An 18,886-nucleotide genomic window follows, 5' to 3' on the forward strand; every position below is an offset into this window, starting at 1 on the left:
CGCTTGAAGTCTGCCGAGCACATGTCGTGTGCAGACGCTAAGTGGTGGAAACATGTATGAAGAAGTACACCCCTGCAGGGTTAATATCATCTATTCGAATAGCTGTGTCCACGGTAAAGGACTTCTGGGTTGCTTATATCAGTTCATAGACAAGTGAAAGTGGATACTCTAAAATACGCAAGATAAGCGTGAGTGCTATGGATGGCGCTCTCGTAGGGAGACGGGAGTGGATCCATAGTGGTGTATTGATATGGTGAATATGTGGACTCGTGTGCGCCACCTCAAAAGAGTTACATTGCAGTCGTAGTTCAGGATAGCCACCGAGTCAAAGCCGGCTTGCTGCAGTTAAACCCCACCATCCCCTTTGTTGATAATGATGCATATGTAGTTAGTTCTGATGTAAGTCTTGCTGGGTACATTTGTACTCACGTTTGCCTATTTTATGTTCTTGCAGAGAGACTTCGGTCTCACTAGTAGTTTCGCGTGGACTTCGATGTTTAGCTTGTTACCTCAGCTACGATCTTGTGCCCTCGACAGGATCTGGTAGATAGTCAGGCTTCTCAGCCTTTTTCATTTTTAGTTGTCTGTACTCAGACATGATAGCTTCCGCTTGTGCTTTGATTTGTATGCTCTGATTGTTGGGTCATAAGACCCATGTTTGTAATATCTCGCTCCTCGGAGCCTATTGAATATTTACTTGTGTCGTAGAGTCATGTTGTGATGCCTTGTTGTATTTGCACATATCGAGCATATTGTGTGTATGATTGAAATGCTTGGTATGTGTGGGATCTGACCATCTAGTTGTTTATCTTTAGTAGCCTCTCTTACGGGGAAATGTCTCCTAGTGTTTCCACCGAGCCATGGTAGCTTGCTACTGCTCCGGAACACTTAGGCTGGCCGGCATGTGTCCTTCTTCGTTCCTGTGTCTGTCCCTTCGGGGAAATGTCACGCGATGAATACCGGAGTCCTGTTAGCCCGCTACAGCCCGGTTCACCGGAGTCCTGCTAGCCCAGTGCTACAGCCTGGATTCACTCGCTGATGACCGACACGTTCGATGCTGGTTCATGGATGCCTGTCCCTGTAAGTCTGTGCCACTTTGGGTTTACGACTAGCCATGTCAGCCCGGGCTCCTTATCATGTGGATGCTAGCGACACTGTCATATACGTGTGCCAAAAGGCGCAAACGGTCCCGGGCAAAGGTAAGGCGACACCCGTGGGAATACCGTGCGTGAGGCCGCAAAGTGATATGAGGTGTTACATGCTAGATCAATGTGGCATTGAGTGGGGGTCCTGACAGGTAGTGCGCTTCTCTCAGGACCGCTACTGCTATGCGTAGCCTATCGTTTTGGCAATGGGAATATTAGTCGTAGCGCTTTTTCATGTGCACGCGCTACTGCTACTATTGTATCTGTAGCGCGGTTTTCGCATGCGCGCTACTGCTACTTAGCACTAGCGCCCGTTTTTGCCACGTGCTACTGCTAAATTTATGTGATAAGGTTTTCCCTAGTAGTGGTGCTATATCCATGGCTTACGCTCATGTATTGCGCATAAGGGTTGAAAAGGCTGAAGTGTGTTAAAAAGTATGAACCAATTGCTCGGCTTATCATCGGGGTTATGCATGATGGGAGCATTTTGTGTGACGAAAATGAAGCATGGTCAAACTATATGATTTTGTAGGGATAAGCTTTCTTTGGCTATGTTATTTCCATAAGACATAATTGCTTGGTTAGCATGCTTGAAGTATTACTATTTTTATGTCAATATTAAACTTTTATCTTGAATCTTTTGGATCTGAACATTCATGCCACAATAAAGAGAATTACATTGAAAATTATGTTAGGGAGCATTCCACATCAAAAATTCTGTTTTTATCATTTACCTACTCGAGGACGAGCAGGAATTAAGCTTGGGGATGCTTGATACGTCTCCAACGTATCTATAATTTTTGATTGTTACAAGCTATTATATTATCTGTTTTGGATGTTTAATGGGCTTTAATATACATTTTTATATTATTTTTGGGACTAACCTATTAACCGAAAGTCCAGTGCAAATTGCTGTTTTTTTGCCTATTTTAGTGTTTTGCAGAAAAGGAATATGAAACGGAATCCAAACGGAATGAAACCTTCGCGAGGATCATTTTTGGAACAAACGCAATCCAGGAGACTTGGAGTTTACGTCAAGGAAGCTTCGAGGAAACCACGAGGCAGGAGGGCGCGCCCCAGGTGGGCGGGCGCGCCCCCACCCTCGTGGGCCCCTCGCAGCTCCACCGACCTACTTCTTTCGCCTATATATGCTCTTATACCCTGAAACCTTCGGGGAGAGCCATAAAACCCCTTTTCCACCGTCACAACCTTCTCTACCCGTGAGATCCCATCTTGGGGCCTTTTCTGGTGATCTGCCGGAGGGGGATTCGATCGCGGAGGGCTTCTACATCAACACCATAGCCTCTCCGCTGATGTGTGAGTAGTTTACCATAGACCTTCGGGTCCATAGTTATTAGCTAGATGGCTTCTTCTCTCTCTCTCTCTCTTTGGATCTCAATACAAAGTTCTCCTCGATCTTCTTGGAGATCTATTCGATGTAACTCTTTTGTGGTATGTTTGCCAAGATCTGATGAATTGTGGGTTTATGAACTTGATTATCTGTGAATATTATCTGAGTCTTCTCTGAATTCTTATATGCATGATTTGATATCTTCGCAAGTCTCTTCAAATTATCGGCTTAGTTTGGCCTACTAGATTGATCTTCCTTGCAATGGGAGAAGTGCTTAGCTTTGGGTTCAATCTTGCGGTGCTCGATCCCAGTGACAAAAAGGGAAACGACACGTATTGTATTGTTGCCATCAAGGATAAAAAGATGGGGTTTATATCATATTGCTTGAGTTTATCCCTCAACATCATGACCTCCTTCCTAATGCGTTACTCCGTTCTTATGAACTTAATATTCTAGATGCATGCTGGATAGCGGTCGATGTGTGGAGTAATAGTACTAAATGCAGAATTGTTTCGGTCTACTTGTGTAGCGACCAGACCTCAAACAGTCTGATCTCTGTGCTCCGGTGTCATCCCTGGATCAGTAATGCTGACACCACACAGTACTCGGAGGATTTATAGCAGAGTAGCAATCACACACTTATTACATCGAGTGTCTCAAAATAGAACTTATTATAGTAAATATGGCTTAAGGCCATATAGTGACGATAACAGCGGAAGGCTTGGAAGATAAGTGAGTCCATCAACTCCAACGGCATCACTGAGTATAGAACCACGACCTAAAACTCCTTAATCGTCGTCTGAAAGGTCTGCAACATTAACGTTGCAGCCCGAAAACGGGTCAGCACATGGAATATGCTGGCAAGGTAACACTTGAGAGTAATGGAATGCAACAACTATACTATATGCATATTTGGCTGGTGGAAAGCTCTATGGTTACAGTTTTTGCGTAAAGCCAATTTTTCCCTACTTCAAAGGAATAAAATTAATTACTATCATGGTGGTTGTGAAACATTGAGAATGGTTGACAGCATTCTCAATCCCAATTAAAAACATCATTAAAACCCATCAAAATTAATTTAGAGTAACATGTTGAGATTCACATGAAAATCCAGGTACTAGATACTCAAGATGTCCATAACCGGGGACACTGCTAACCATGATTAGTTTATACACTCTGCAGAGGTTTGCGCACTTTTCCCCACAAGACTCGATCGCCTCCGTTTGGTTTCTCGCACTACAGGGTGTTTGAGAAGACGGATGACCGAGACACAGTCTTTTAGAAGCGCTAGCACCTTACGATCGGGTAGACCGTACCACCTACAACCCCTACATCTGCTAGTCTACCACTGTAAGAGTTCGCACAACTTAGTCAACTATGCCAGAGCCCATAATGGCTTGTGGCTGCACACGGAAGTTTCTAGTATGAATAATCTCATGATCCCTTTGAGCCTGGGTGGCGGTCCAATAAAAACAGGCAAGTCCTGGAAACCCCAGGTGCCTCAATCCATACAGATGTGTGTTAGGTTGCCACCTTAGATAAACCATTAAATTAACAATCTCACATCTGTCATGGATATCACTCACCCAATCCACGTCTACTAGCATAGCATGGCATAATAAGCAAACGTAGAAGTAACTCCCAAAGGTTTGATAATAAACATGGTAATAGGTACTACCTCATCTACTTCCCATCCCACAATTTAATTAGATCCTATTCATGCAATGTGTGAGGATTGATCTAATGCAATAAAACTGGGTTGTAGAAAAGGTATGATCAAAGTGTTACTTGCCTTGCTGATGATCCGCGTAACCTAGAGATTCAACGTAACACGCGGCGCACTCCGGGTATTCTATCGCAGACAAACAACAAGCATACAATAAGTACTCATCTAGTGCACAGGTAAAACTCAAATAGAAGATCTAACCAGAAAGTTCAACTTAAGAACCCTGGTTGGCAAAAAGAATCAAATCGAATGAAGCAAAAGAAATCAAACGGCGAAAGAAAACAACTTCATTCTAGTAATCTGGATCTAGGGCAAATTTTACTGTAGCAAAACATGTTTAAGTTGATTATTCGGAAAGAGGGTTTCGAGACGAAACTCCAGGCGCTTGAATCGCCTGATTCCGATAAACGAGCGAAAAGTTATACTAAAACGAAAATCGGATCAGAAATCGCGATCAAAAAATAACCGCGGAAAATCCGACGAAAAAGACAAACGACGAACAAAATTTTTTTATAAAAAAAAACTGCACCGAAAACGAGGCGGCAACGAACCTCGAAAGGCGTGCAACTCCGGCGGGCGGTGGCGGCGGCGGCGGCGAGACAGGGGCTAGGGTTAGGGTTTAGGTGGCGGCGGCGGCTGGGCTTTCGGGCCCCGGGGCGGCGGCTTATATAGCCTTAGCCGGCGGAGTCCAGGCCTGGTAGGGCCCGAAGTCGGTTACGCGTTTTTTTTAAATTCCTCTCGGAAGAAAAATTAAAAGAAATACTAAACGGACTCCAAAAATCACGAAATAAATTTTGCCAGGTTCCTAAAATCAAGCCCGATAAAGTGAACATTTATCTAGGCCCAAACTACAACTTTGAAAAACGCGCATTTTTCCTAAATTCAAATAAAAATACCGAAAAACTCCGAAATAAAACTTATTTGATTTTTTTATTAAATCTTCAATATTTCTATATTTTGGGAAAGTCATTTTATTCCCGCTCTCATATTTTTGTAATAGAAATAATTGATGATAAAATAAATAAAATCAAATGATCCTGTTTACATAATTTGAGAAAACTCAAATATGTAAATAACGAAATCCCCAACTCTCTTCGTGGGTCCTTGAGTTGCTTAGGATTTTCTAGGATCAAAACCAAAAGCAAATTAAAATATGATATGCATGATGACCTAATGTATAACATTCCAAATTGAAAATTTGGGATGTTACAAACCTACCCCCCTTAAGATGAATCTCGCCCTCGAGATTCGGGTTGGCTAGAAAATAGGTGAGGGTGGTCTTTGAGAAAATCTTCCTCTCGCTCCCAGGTGGCTTCATCCTCCATGTGGTGGCTCCACTGAACTTTGCAAAACTTGATAACCTTGCTACGAGTAACTCGGCTGGCAAACTCGAGGATCTTGACTGGTTTCTCCTCATAGGTCAAATTGTTATCCAACTGAATTGCTTCCAATGGTACTGTGTCTCTCAAAGGTATGTCAGCCATCTCTGCGTGACACTTCTTCAACTGAGAAACATGAAACACATCATGTACTCCTGATAATCCTTTGGGCAATTCCAACTTGTAGGCCACTTCTCCCATATGTTCCAAAACTCGATATGGTCCTACAAATCGTGGCGCTAACTTCCCCTTAACTCCAAAACGTTTAATCCCTCGAAGTGGGGATACTCGAAGATAAGCTCTGTCTCCGACTTCGTAAACTGTCTCCTTACATTTAGAATCTGCGTAGCTCTTCTGCCTGGACTGGGCTACCTTGAGCCTATCGCGAATCAACTTCACCTTCCGTTCAGACTCCTTAATCAAATCTGGTCCAAACAACTGGCAGTCTCCAACTTCGTCCCATGACAACGGTGTCCTGCACCTCCTTCCATACAAAGCTTCAAAAGGTGCCATCTTCAAACTGGTCTGATAGCTATTATTGTAAGAAAACTCTGCATATGGCAAATTATCGTCCCAACTAGATCCATAATCTAGTGCACAAGCTCTCAGCATATCTTCCAAAATCTGATTGACTCTCTCAGTCTGTCCATCTGTCTGCGGGTGAAAAGCTATACTAAACTCTAACCTGGTACCCAAAGTCTCATGCAACTGCTTCCAGAATTTTGAGGTAAACTGGGTTCCTCTATCCGATACGATGCTCCTCGGAACTCCATGCAAACATACGATTCTGGTCATGTATATCTTTGCCAACTTAGCACTTGTGTAAGTGGTCTTTACTGGGATGAAATGAGCTACCTTCGTCAATCGATCAACTACAACCCAAATCGAGTCATAGCCTGAACGAGTCCTTGGCAATCCCGTGATAAAATCCATGCCTAGTTTATCCCACTTCCATTCGGGTATCAGCAACGGTTGCAACAATCCTGCTGGCTTCTGATGTTCTGCCTTTACTCTCTGACGTACATCACAAACTGCTACATACTCCGCAATATCCTTTTTCATTCCGGTCCACCAGAAAATATCCTTCAAATCCAAATACATCTTGGTATTTCCTGGGTGAATCGAATACGGTGAGTCATGTGCCTCTTGCAGAATCAACTTTCTGATCTCCAGGTCATTGGGCACATAAACACGGTCTTCAAACCATAGGGTGTCGTGCTCGTCCTCACGAAATCCTTTAGCTTTTCCTTTGCTCAGTTTCTCCTTTATAGCGGCAATCTCTTTGTCAGTTTTCTGAGCTTCTCTGATTCTATCCATCAAAGTTGACTGAATCTCTAGTGCTGCTACATAGCCTCTCGGAACTATTTCCACACATAGTTCACGAAGATTTTCTGCTAACTCCTTGGGTATTTCTCCCGTCATTAACGTATTGACATGGCTCTTACGGCTCAATGCATCAGCTACTATATTAGCCTTTCCGGGATGGTAATGCAATTTCATATCATAATCCTTGATAAGCTCCAACCATCTCCTTTATCTGAGGTTCAACTCCTTCTGCGTGAAAATGTACTTCAAACTCTTATGATCCGTGTACACCTCACAATGATTTCCAATGAGGAAATGTCTCCATGTCTTCAGTGCATGCACTACGGCTGCTAACTCCAAATCATGCGTAGCATAATTCAACGCATGGGGCTTCAGTTGTCTTGAGGCATACGAAAGAACTCTTCCTTCTTGCATAAGCACTGCTCCAAGTCCTCGACGTGAAGCGTCACAATACACCTCATAATCCTTGGTTTGATCTGGCAAAATCAACACTGGTGAGGTAACCAAACGGTTCTTCAACTCCTGGAAACTAGCCTCACACTCCTCAGTCCATTTGAACTTAGTATCCTTCTTCAACAACTCCGTCATAGGTTTTGCAATCTTTGAGAAATTCTCAATAAATCTCCGGTAGTATCCTGCGAGTCCAAGAAAACTCCGGATCTCTCCAACTGTTGTTGGTGCTTCCCACTTGGTCACGGTTTCAACTTTAGCGAGATCTACTGCTATACCTTCTCCGGATATAACATGTCCGAGGAATCCTACTTCCTTCAACCAAAACTCACATTTGCTGAACTTGGCATATAACTGATGTTCTCTGAGCTTTCCAAGTACCAAACGCAAATGCTCCTTATGCTCCTCTTCGTTCTTCGAATATACCAGGATATCATCAATGAACACTATGACGAACTTATCCAAAAACTCCATAAACACTTTGTTCATCATGTTCATAAAATAGGCAGGCGCGTTAGTCAGTCCAAATGACATAACGGTATACTCATACAGTCCATATCTTGTGGTGAATGCTGTCTTAGGTATATCCTGTTCTCGAATCTTCAACTGGTGGTATCCTGATCGCAAGTCGATCTTGGAAAACACTTTAGCTCCTTGCAATCGATCAAACAGATCATTGATCATTGGTAGTGGGTACTTGTTCTTGATCGTTACTTCATTCAATCCTCGATAGTCAACAACCATTCTTAACAATCCATCCTTCTTCTCCACTAAAAGTACTGGTGATCCCCAAGGCGAAGAACTTGGGCGAATATATCTCTTATCCAGTAACTCCTTAATCTGCTTCTTAATTTCCACCAAATCTTTTGCTGGCATCCTATATGGTCTCTTCGATATTGGCCCAGTGCCTGGCAATAGCTCAATCAAAAACTCAATGTCTCTATCCGGTGGCATGCCTGGCAACTCTTCGGGAAATACATCTGGAAAATCCTTTACCACCGGTACTTCCTCCTGCACAACTCCTGTTAGGCAATTTACTTGTGTCCTTTTTGGTACATGCCGGGATACATACTTGATCCTTCTCCCTTCTGGTGTGGTAAGCAAAATTGACTTACTAGCACACTCAATATTCCCTTTATACTTCGATAACCAATCCATGCCTAATATCACATCCAATCCTTGAGATTCCAATACTATTAGGTCTGAGGGAAAAACATAGTTACCAATCCTTAATGGTAACCGATCACACCATAAACTTGCCACATACTCTGCTCCTGGTGAGGTTACTAACATGGGTGACCTAAGGGCTTGGGTTGGTAGGTTATACTTATCCAAAAATCCCCTTGATACGTATGAATGCGATGCTCCAGTATCAAAAAGAACGAGTGCAGTAAATGACTTAACCAAAAACTTACCTATTACTGCATCGGGCTGAGCTTCAACCTCCTCCACGCTAACGTGGTTCACCTGTCCCCTGTTGAAAGGGTTCGGCTTCTTCCCAGAACTTCCATTGCCGTTTTGGCCTTCAGGACATTCATTTGCAAAATGTCCTGGCTTCGAACACTTATAGCAAGTGACATGGCTCAAGTCCTTCTTGGCTGGGGTCGACTGGTGCTGCGGTTCTGTCCATGGCTTCCTCCATTCCCATTACCATTCTTGGTTCCATTTTTATGGTGCGAGCTACCTACTCCATGGGTATGCTGAAAATGTCCTCCTGGTCTAGGGGTAAAACGAGGCTTCTGCTGAGCTCCTGAATTATACTTTCCTTGTCCATACTTCCTCTTGCGGTTCTCAATTTGCTGCTGCTTCCCTTCAATCATAAGAGCATGATCTACCAACTCCTGGTAGTTGTTGAAGGTGGCTACCATCAACTGCATACTCAATTCATCATTCAGTCCTTCCAGGAATTTCTCCTGCTTAGCTGCATCCGTAGCAACGTCATCTGGGGCATAACGTGCTAGCTTACTAAACTCCTCCACATACTGGCCAACTGTCCGTCCTCCTTGGCGCAAGTTACGAAACTCACGCTTCTTCATGGCCATTGCTCCTGCTGAAACATGGGCGGTACAAAAAGCTTGCTGAAACTGGTCCCATGTGACAGTGTCGACTGGGAAGGTGGCTGTGAAATTCTCCCACCAAGAGGCTGCGGGTCCTTCTAACTGATGTGCGGCAAACTTAACCTTCTCCACATCTGTGCATCCTGCTGTGGTCAACTCCCTAGATATCTTGCGGAGCCAATCATCTGCTACTATCGGCTCGGTGCTACCGGAAAACACCGGCGGATTCAGCCTAAGAAAACGGGCTAAGTGGTCAACAGGTGGTGGTGGTGGTGGGTTGTTGTTGTTGTTCCCCTGATTCTGATTCTGAACTAGCAACTCCATCAAGGTGTTCTGCTGCTGGATCAACTAGGTGAGCTCCGGTGGAAAAGCAAATCCGGGGTCACGTCTCGGAGGCATCTAAGGGTTTTAGAAAAGATGAGATATAAGAATAGAGGGGGTCTAAAGGGAAAACACTACCCATATGCACATGAGGCAAATACACACAATTCACTACAATCAAACGAACAAGGCATACAATCGATCTAGCTATCGCAAAAGTGCTCGGACTACTATATTTACATGGTGGACTACTACTACTGATGAGGTGGTCTACTAGAAATATTCTACGGTGGTAGACTCCATGATGTCCGCTCTTGCTTCATCCACATAGTCATCATCACTGCTATCTTGTTCCGAGTCGGTGGCGTCGATGATGATGTAGTCTTCCGGGCTAATCTCCTTGGGTTCTTCGTCTTCATCTACTGGTGTCGGGCCTCCCATAAATATTCCAATCTTCTTGATCAGATCGTCATTCTTCTCCACCAATACTTCAATTTCTTCTTCATAATCTTCGTGTGTAGCCTTGAGTTCTTCCTCTAGTTCCTTAATTCTAGTGTTAGCCTTCTTCAGATCTATCATGTCGGCGCACATCTGGTTCTCCTGTCGTCGAATGTGCTGGTTTAACTCCTGAATAAAAGCTGCAATTGATCTATCCTTCCTGGTGCTAATCATCTCCCAGTGTTCATCTCGGCATCCGCAAATCTGGTAGATAGTATCCTTGAGATCCTTGCGGTAGACTTCTCAAATGCATCCCATGGCAATGTAAGCTGCCATACTCTTTCCTAGACTCCAAGTTGGTGCATCAAAAGAAAACTCTATGGGCTCAGTGACTGGCATGAACGTCCTTCCTGGAACTTGAACTTGAATCATCCAACGCTCTTCTTCAGGTAAAGTGGCGTTGTAGGTTCCCGTGAAGCTTGGTATTCCTATGTTCAGGTATCTAGTGACTTCCTTCAAGTGGCGTCCAAAGGGTGTATCTTCATCCGTTTGGGTGAACTTGTTCCTTGCATCCGCCATCCTAAAGAGTAGAAAAGATGAGAGGTCAGAAGAGAAGAGAGTGAGTAGTGATCTAGGTCTTTAGCTTAGTGGTCGTGTCCTACAGTCAGCGTGTGCTCTGATACCATCTTTGTAGCGACCAGACCTCAAACAGTCTGATCTCTATGCTCCGGTGTCATCCCTGGATCAGTAATGCTGACACCACACAGTACTCGGAGGATTTATAGCAGAGTAGCAATCACACACTTATTACATCGAGTGTCTCAAAAGAGAACTTATTACAGTAAATATGGCTTAAGGCCATCTAGTGACGATAACAGCGGAAGGCTTGGAAGATAAGTGAGTCCATCAACTCCAACGGCATCACTGAGTATAGTACCACGACCTAAAACTCCTTAATCGTCGTCTGAAAGGTCTGCAACATTAACGTTGCAGCCCGAAAACGGGTCAGCACATGGAATATGCTAGCAAGGTAACACTAGAGAGTAATGGAATGCAACAACTATACTATATGCATATTTGGCTGGTGGAAAGCTCTATGGTTACAGTTTTTGCGTAAAGCCAATTTTTCCCTACTTCAAAGGAATAAAATTAATTACTATCATGGTGGTTGTGAAACATTGAGAATGGTTGACAGCATTCTCAATCCCAATTAAAAACATCATTAAAACCCATCAAAATTAATTTAGAGTAACATGTTGAGATTCACATAAAAATCCAGGTACTAGATACTCAAAATGTCCATAACCGGGGACACTGCTAACCATGATTAGTTTATACACTCTGCAGAGGTTTGCGCACTTTTCCCCACAAGACTCGATCGCCTCCGTTTGGTTTCTCGCACTACAGGGTGTTTGAGAAGACGGATGACCGAGACACAGTCTTTCAGAAGCGCTAGCACCTTACGATCGGGTAGACCGTACCACCTACAACCCCTACATCTGCTAGTCTACCACTGTAAGAGTTCGCACAACTTAGTCAACTATGCCAGAGCCCATAATGGCTTGTGGCTGCACACGGAAGTTTCTAGTATGAATAATCTCATGATCCCTTTGAGCCTGGGTGGCGGTCCAATAAAAACAGGCAAGTCCTGGAAACCCCAGGTACCTCAATCCACCCAGATGTGTGTTAGGTTGCCACCTTAGATAAACCATTAAATTAACAATCTCACATCTGTCATGGATATCACTCACCCAATCCACGTCTACTAGCATAGCATGGCATAATAAGCAAACGTAGAAGTAACTCCCAAAGGTTTGATAATAAACATGGTAATAGGTACTACCTCATCTACTTCCCATCCCACAATTTAATTAGATCCTATTCATGCAATGTGTGAGGATTGATCTAATGGAATAAAACTGGGTTGTAGAAAAGGTATGATCAAAGTGTTACTTGCCTTGCTGATGATCCGCGTAACCTAGAGATTCAACGTAACAGGCGGCGCACTCCGGGTATTCTATCGCGGACAAACAACAAGCATACAATCAATACTCATCTAGTGCACAGGTAAAACTCAAATAGAAGATCTAACCAGAAAGTTCAACTTAAGAACCCTGGTTGGCAAAAAGAATCAAATCGAACGAAGCAAAAGAAATCAAACGGCGAAAGAAAACAACTTCGTTCTAGTAATCTGGATCTAGGGCAAGTTTTACTGTAGCAAAAACATGTTTAAGTTGATTATTCGGAAAGAGGGTTTCGAGACGAAACTCCAGGCGCTTGAATCGCCTGATTCCGATAAACGAGCGAAAAGTTATACTAAAACGAAAATCAGATCATAAATCGCGATCAGAAAATAACCGCGGAAAATCCGACGAAAAAGACAAACGACGAACATAATTTTTTTTAAAAAAAAACTGCACGGGAAACGAGGCGGCGGTGAACCTCGAAATGCGCGCAACTCCGACGGGCGGCGGCGGCAGCGGGAAAGGGGCTAGGGTTAGGGTTTAGGTGGCGGCGGCGGCTAGGCTTTCGGGCCCCGGGGCGGCGGCTTTTATAGCCTTAGCCGGCGGAGTCCAGGCCTGGTACGGCCCGAAGTCGGTTACGCGTTTTTTTTAAATTCCGCTCGGAAGAAAAATAAAAAGAAATACTAAACGGACTCCAAAAATCACGAAATAAATTTTGCCGGGTTCCTAAAATCAAGACCGATAAAGTGAACATTTATCTGGGCCCAAACTACAACTTTGAAAAACGCGCATTTTTCCTAAATTCAAATAAAAATACCGAAAAACTCTGAAATAAAACTTATTTGATTTTTTTATTAAATCTTCAATATTTATATATTTTGGGAAAGTCATTTTATTCCCGCTCTCAAATTTTTGTAATAGAAATAATTGATGATAAAATAAATAAAATCAAATGATCCTGTTTACATAATTTGAGAAAACTCAAATATGTAAATAACGAAATCCCCAACTCTCTCCGTGGGTCCTTGAGTTGCTTAGGATTTTCTAGGATCAAAACCAAAAGAAAATTAAAATATGATATGCATGATGACCTAATGTATAACATTCCAAATTGAAAATTTGGGATGTTACAACTTGTCACGGACGTGATGCCTATATTCATCATCATTGCCTTAGATATCATCATAACTATGCGCTTTTCTATTAATTGCTCGGCAGTAATTTGTTCACCCACCGTGATACATGCTATCTTGAGAGAAGCCACTAGTGAAATCTATGGCCCCCGGGTCTACTTTACATCATATAAGTTTCCAATCTACAATTCTACTTTACTATTTATTTTGCAATCTTTATTTTCCAATCTATACCACAAAAATACCAAAAATATTTATCTTATTATCTTTATCAGATCTCACTTTTGCAACTGGTCATGAAGGGATTGACAACCCCTTTATCGTGTTGGTTGCAAGATTCTTATTTGTTTGTGCAGGTACTAGGCGATTTGCATGTAGTCTCCTACTGGATTGATACCGTGGTTCTCAAAAACTGAGGGAAATACTTACGCTACTTTGCAGCATCACCCTTTCCTCTTCAAGGGAAAACCAACACATGCTCAAGGGGTAGCAGTAGCATGAGTTATTATTGTCGACATCACCCTTGAGGTGAATACGTTGGTAGGTGAAACTATAAGCCCCTATCTTGCTCATGTGTATGCGGTGAGTGTTAGCAATCATAGAAGACTATATGATGGTTGAGTATGTGGACTTGCCTAAAGGCTCCGGTACGTGACCCTTCCTGAAAAGATGATGAATTGTAGTTGCAAAATTGATTGAGAACATAGTTTGTTGGTTTCCAATAGAGTTTATGCTTTATACTTCGATAGTGTGATGAATTGTTACTTACTCATGAGAAGTCTGTGATAAAAGTTCTATGATGCAAGTTTTATGTTAAAGTTTGTTGCTGTTATAATAATCCGCATGATGCTTCTATGTCTGTATTTTGTTTTTATCGACATCTCTCTTTCTCTCTAAGCATGTGGACATGTTTTTCAATTTCCGTTTTCACTTGAGGACAAGCGAGGTCTAAGCTTGGGAGAGTTGATACGTCCATTTTGCATCATGTTTACCTACTATTATTTATAACGTTTTATGCATAATGATGTTTTTTGAGTAATTATAGTGCCTTTTATCTCATAATATGCAAGGTACACACAAAGAGGGAGAATTCTAGCAGCTCAAAATCTGGACCTGGAAAAGCTATGTCAGGCCACCTATTCTGCACAACTTCAAATGAGATGAAACTTCACGGGGAATTTTTATGGAATATATAAGAAATATTGGAGCCAATAAGTACCAGAGGGGGGCCACCAGGTGGGCACAACCCACCTGCATGCGCCAGGGAGCCTAGGCGCACCCTGGTGGGTTGTGCTCCCCTCGGGCCACCTCCAGTGCCTATCTTCTGGTATATAAGTCATTTGACCTAGAAAAAATTGGGAGAGGACTTTCGGGACGGAGCGCCGCCGTCTCGAGGTGGAACTTGGGTAGGAGCAGTTTTGCCCTCTGACGGAGCGATTCCTCCGGGTAAACTTCCCTCCCGGAGGGGGAAATCATCGTCGTCATCATCATCACCAACAACTCTCCCATCTTGGGGAGGGCAATCTCCATCAACATCTTCAACAACACCATCTCCTCTCAAACCCTAGTTCATCTCTTGTGTTCAATCTGTACACCGGAACTATAGATTGGTGCTTGTGGGTGACTAGGAGTGTTGATTGCATCTTGTAGTTGATTACTATATGGTTTATTTGGTGTAAGATTATATGTTCGGATCCAATATGCTATTTAATACCACTCTGATCTTGAGAATGATTATCATTTGTGAGTAGTTACTTTTGTTCTTGAGGCATCGGGAGAAATCATGTTGCAAGTAATCATGTGAACTTGATATGTGTTCGATATTTTGATAGTATGTATGTTGTGATTCCCTTAGTGGTGTCATGTGAACGTCGACTGCATGACACTTCACCATATTTTGGCCTAAGGGAATGCATTGTGGAGTAGTTATTAGATGATGGGTTGCGAGAGTGACAGAAGCTTAAACCCTAGTTTATGCGCTATTCTGTAAGGGACAGATTGGACCCAAAAGTTTAATGATATGGTTAGAATTTATTCTTAATACTTTTCTCGTAGTTGCGGATGCTTGCGAGTGGGTTAATCATAAGTAGGAGGTTTGTTCAAGTAAGAACAGCACCTAAGCACCGGTCCACCCACATATCAAATTATCAAAGTAGCGAACATGAATCGAATCAACATGATGAAAGTGACTAGATGAAATTCCCGTGTACCCTCAAGAACGCGTTGCTTATTATAAGAGACAGTTTTGGCCTGTCCTTTGCCTCAAAAGGATTGGGCTACCTTGCTGCACTTGTGTTACTACTATCATTACTTGCTCGTTACCTATTATATTGCTATCAAACTACTCTATTTCTTACAATTTCAATGCTTAGAGACATTGCCTTGCTGAAAATAACTTGTCATTTCCTTCGGCTCCTCATTGGGTTCGACACTCTTACTTATCGGAAAGGCTACAATTGATCCCATATGCTTGCGGGTCATAACATCCCTTCCTCATTGGGGAAATACCGACGTAGTTCAAGCGACATCAAAAGGAATTTATGGCGCCGTTGCCGGGGAAACATCATCAACATCTAGCAGGTTCCTAATCACAAATCCCATCTCCTTGCAATTACATTATTCGCCATTTGCCTCTCGTTTTCATCTCCCCACTTCACAAAAAATTGTCGTTTTATTCGCCCTCTTTTTCGTTCGTCGTTTTCTCATCAGATTTTTTTTGTGCAATCTTGTTTGCGTAGTCATGATGCCTCAAAGAAAATATTATGATGTTCCTTACCCCAATATTTTGCTTGAAATTGAGAAAAGTACTAAGGAATATGACTATACAATTTGAGCACAATAAATATTTCACTGAAGAACTTAAGGAGCACTTTGTTGTGTTAGATGCTATAACAAAACAACTTGATGATATTAGTAGAGAAGTTTGTAATCTTCAATCCAAGTATGCTCATGCTGAAAATTTGCTAGGAAAAATATCCGATGCACAAGCTACCCTAGTAAATCAAATGGCCGCTAAGCCAATTTCTTTGGAAGATAAAAATGATGAAGATCTGATTTTTGTTCCTTCTATTGATTCTTTGTTTAGTAAGATTAAAATTGGTGATAAAGGGACTGAAGAAGAGTCAACTTTAGCTATAAGGCGTCCCAATAATTCGGAGGGTGAAAATCTTGATGAAAAAATTGATAAAAGTGGGTTTGGAGAGGTCAAATTTTTAACTAGTAATGTGCCCACTCTTTTGGATTACAAAGACTTTAATTATGATAATTGTTCTTTGCTTGAATGTATTTCTCTGTTGCAATCCATGATAAATTTACCCCATGCTTACGAACAAAATAATTTTTTACTAAACATATCGTAGATGCCATGATGAAAGCTTTGGAAGAAAAAATTGGAATTAGAGATCTCAATTCCTAGAAAATTGCATGATGAACGGGAACCTACCATTAAAGTGAAGATTAAAAATTATGAGTGTTTTGCCTTATGTGATTTGAGTGCGAGTGTTTCCACAGTGTTTTCTTCCGGCTTATTCTGCAAGCCAAACCTTTGTTTTGTTTTGAGTTGTGGTATTCGAGTTGCTTCGAAGTCAAATGTTGATTCCATACCTTCTCTAAACGGTGTTCTCTTATTTCTATGGGAATAATAATCCTTCATGATAATCGAGTTTGTCTTGTCAATCCTTCTCAAGCGGCGTGTTTCTCTTCAAGTGGATCCGATCATTTCAACATCCGCAAGATCTAGTATCAGTTCTTCTCAACGGTGTTTGTTTCATCCGTCTCCAAGTTGTATTTGTTTTTTCCCACCCTCCCACCCTTTTTCATCAAGAATTCGGATTTCTTAATCAAGTATCCATTTTATTCATGTGAAGTCTCTTATTTCTTTCCTTTCATTGTTCTTACTCGGTGTTTCTCATGAAGATTCTAACGGAGCTTCAAGTTCGTCACCCTTCACTCATTTTCTCCTCCGGTGGATTCAATTCAAGCTTTGGTGTTTCTTTACCCTTTTCCTCATTTCAAGGTTTTCTCATGCCTGTGCAATTCTTAATAGTTCACCTCTCGCTATTCTATTGTCCCGGAGTGCTCAAGATATCTCAGAAGGCTCGTCTTTTCATTCAAGATCAGTTCAACCTATTTCGAGGTTGTTATCTCATTCAAGCCATTTAACTCAACCGGTGCATTCTCTCTTTTAAATCGTTCTAGGGTGTTTCTTTTGAGTGGGCCCTAACCCACATGTCTTTTTCCAGGATCTTACCTGACTCTTCTAATTTTACCGGAGTTATTCTCAAATTCATTTCAAAATTGACGTAAGAATGAATTGTCATCAGTCAATTGCCTTTCTCCAAGATCGATTAAATTCTTTTCATCGTTGGCTCAACCTTTCCATTATTCATTCCGGAGTGCCTCAACAATTTGGTGGTGTTTCTCGTCGTCATTCTCGGATTTGAAGACCAAAGGAGACTTTTCTCTCAATCTTGCTCCATTCTCTTCAAAGATTCGTGATTCTAGCTTGTTGTCATTCTCTCATAATTCTCTTCGGTTGTGAGATTTCTTTTCACCTATCCGGAGCAATTCAGGAGTCTTTTCAGTTTGATCATCTGGAGTCCATCATCTCAGATTTATTCATTCTCATCTTTCAGCTCTCTTTCTCTAAATCTTATCGGTGCTTCATTCAAGTGTTCTCTAATCATCTCGGAATCTCTTCATTCACTTGTATCTAAATTCTCTCAAGTATCCTCGTTCATTTCATAATTCTAACTGGTGTTCATTATCTTCCTTTCGGTCATTCTAATTCTTACGGTGGTTCGTGCAAGATTCCTCTTCTTTCATTGTCATATCAATTCATTCGTTGTTTCGATTCCACCGGTGGTTCGTTGAAGACCTTCCCAAGTTTATGTTATATCTCTCTTAATCCTTGCTACGAGAATAAGTAGTGTGCCAAATCCGTTGATTGTCATCAATTTAATTGATGAAGGATAAGCATGATGTAATTCTTATTCTTGTTTCGTCCAAATGATTCAATTCCTTATTCCGGAGTGGTTAATCATACATATTATTGGTTTCAAGTGCTCATCTTTCTTTCCCGGAGTTACCGGAGTTCTTCATGAAGGTTCTACATGATGGTTCATCAAGGATTTAATTCCTTCTCGAAGTGTTCATCAACATTCTTTTCAGAGGAGCTCCAGTTTTCTTCTTCTTGCAATCCAGAGGCAATTATTTCTTCCATATCATTGGAGGTAGTATTATGTCATTCTTGATAATTTGTGTTCATGTTTCATGATTCACATGTTGTTAAGAATGAGGTATTTTAAATCCATCAATCTCTTCGTTGGAGTTATCTTGTGTCATGTTTCACCCAAAGCCTTCCCTAAGGATTGTTGCTAATTATGGTGCTTATAAATGACCCAAGTTCTTCATTTATCCTTCCGGTGAGATAAATTTCTCGTATCCTTGTTCATATCAATCCAATCTTGTGTTTCCGTTAGTGGCAGAATTTCACCTCAGTTTTGAGATGTTTTCCTTAAGCCCACATCAAGCTTACTCTTTTCGTTGTTGGTTTTTCCAGCAACTTCGTATGACTCTTCTCCTAAAGATGCTTTTG

Source organism: Triticum dicoccoides, chromosome 7A (assembly GCF_002162155.2).
Source record: "Triticum dicoccoides isolate Atlit2015 ecotype Zavitan chromosome 7A, WEW_v2.0, whole genome shotgun sequence".
Classification (NCBI taxonomy): Eukaryota; Viridiplantae; Streptophyta; class Magnoliopsida; order Poales; family Poaceae; genus Triticum; species Triticum dicoccoides.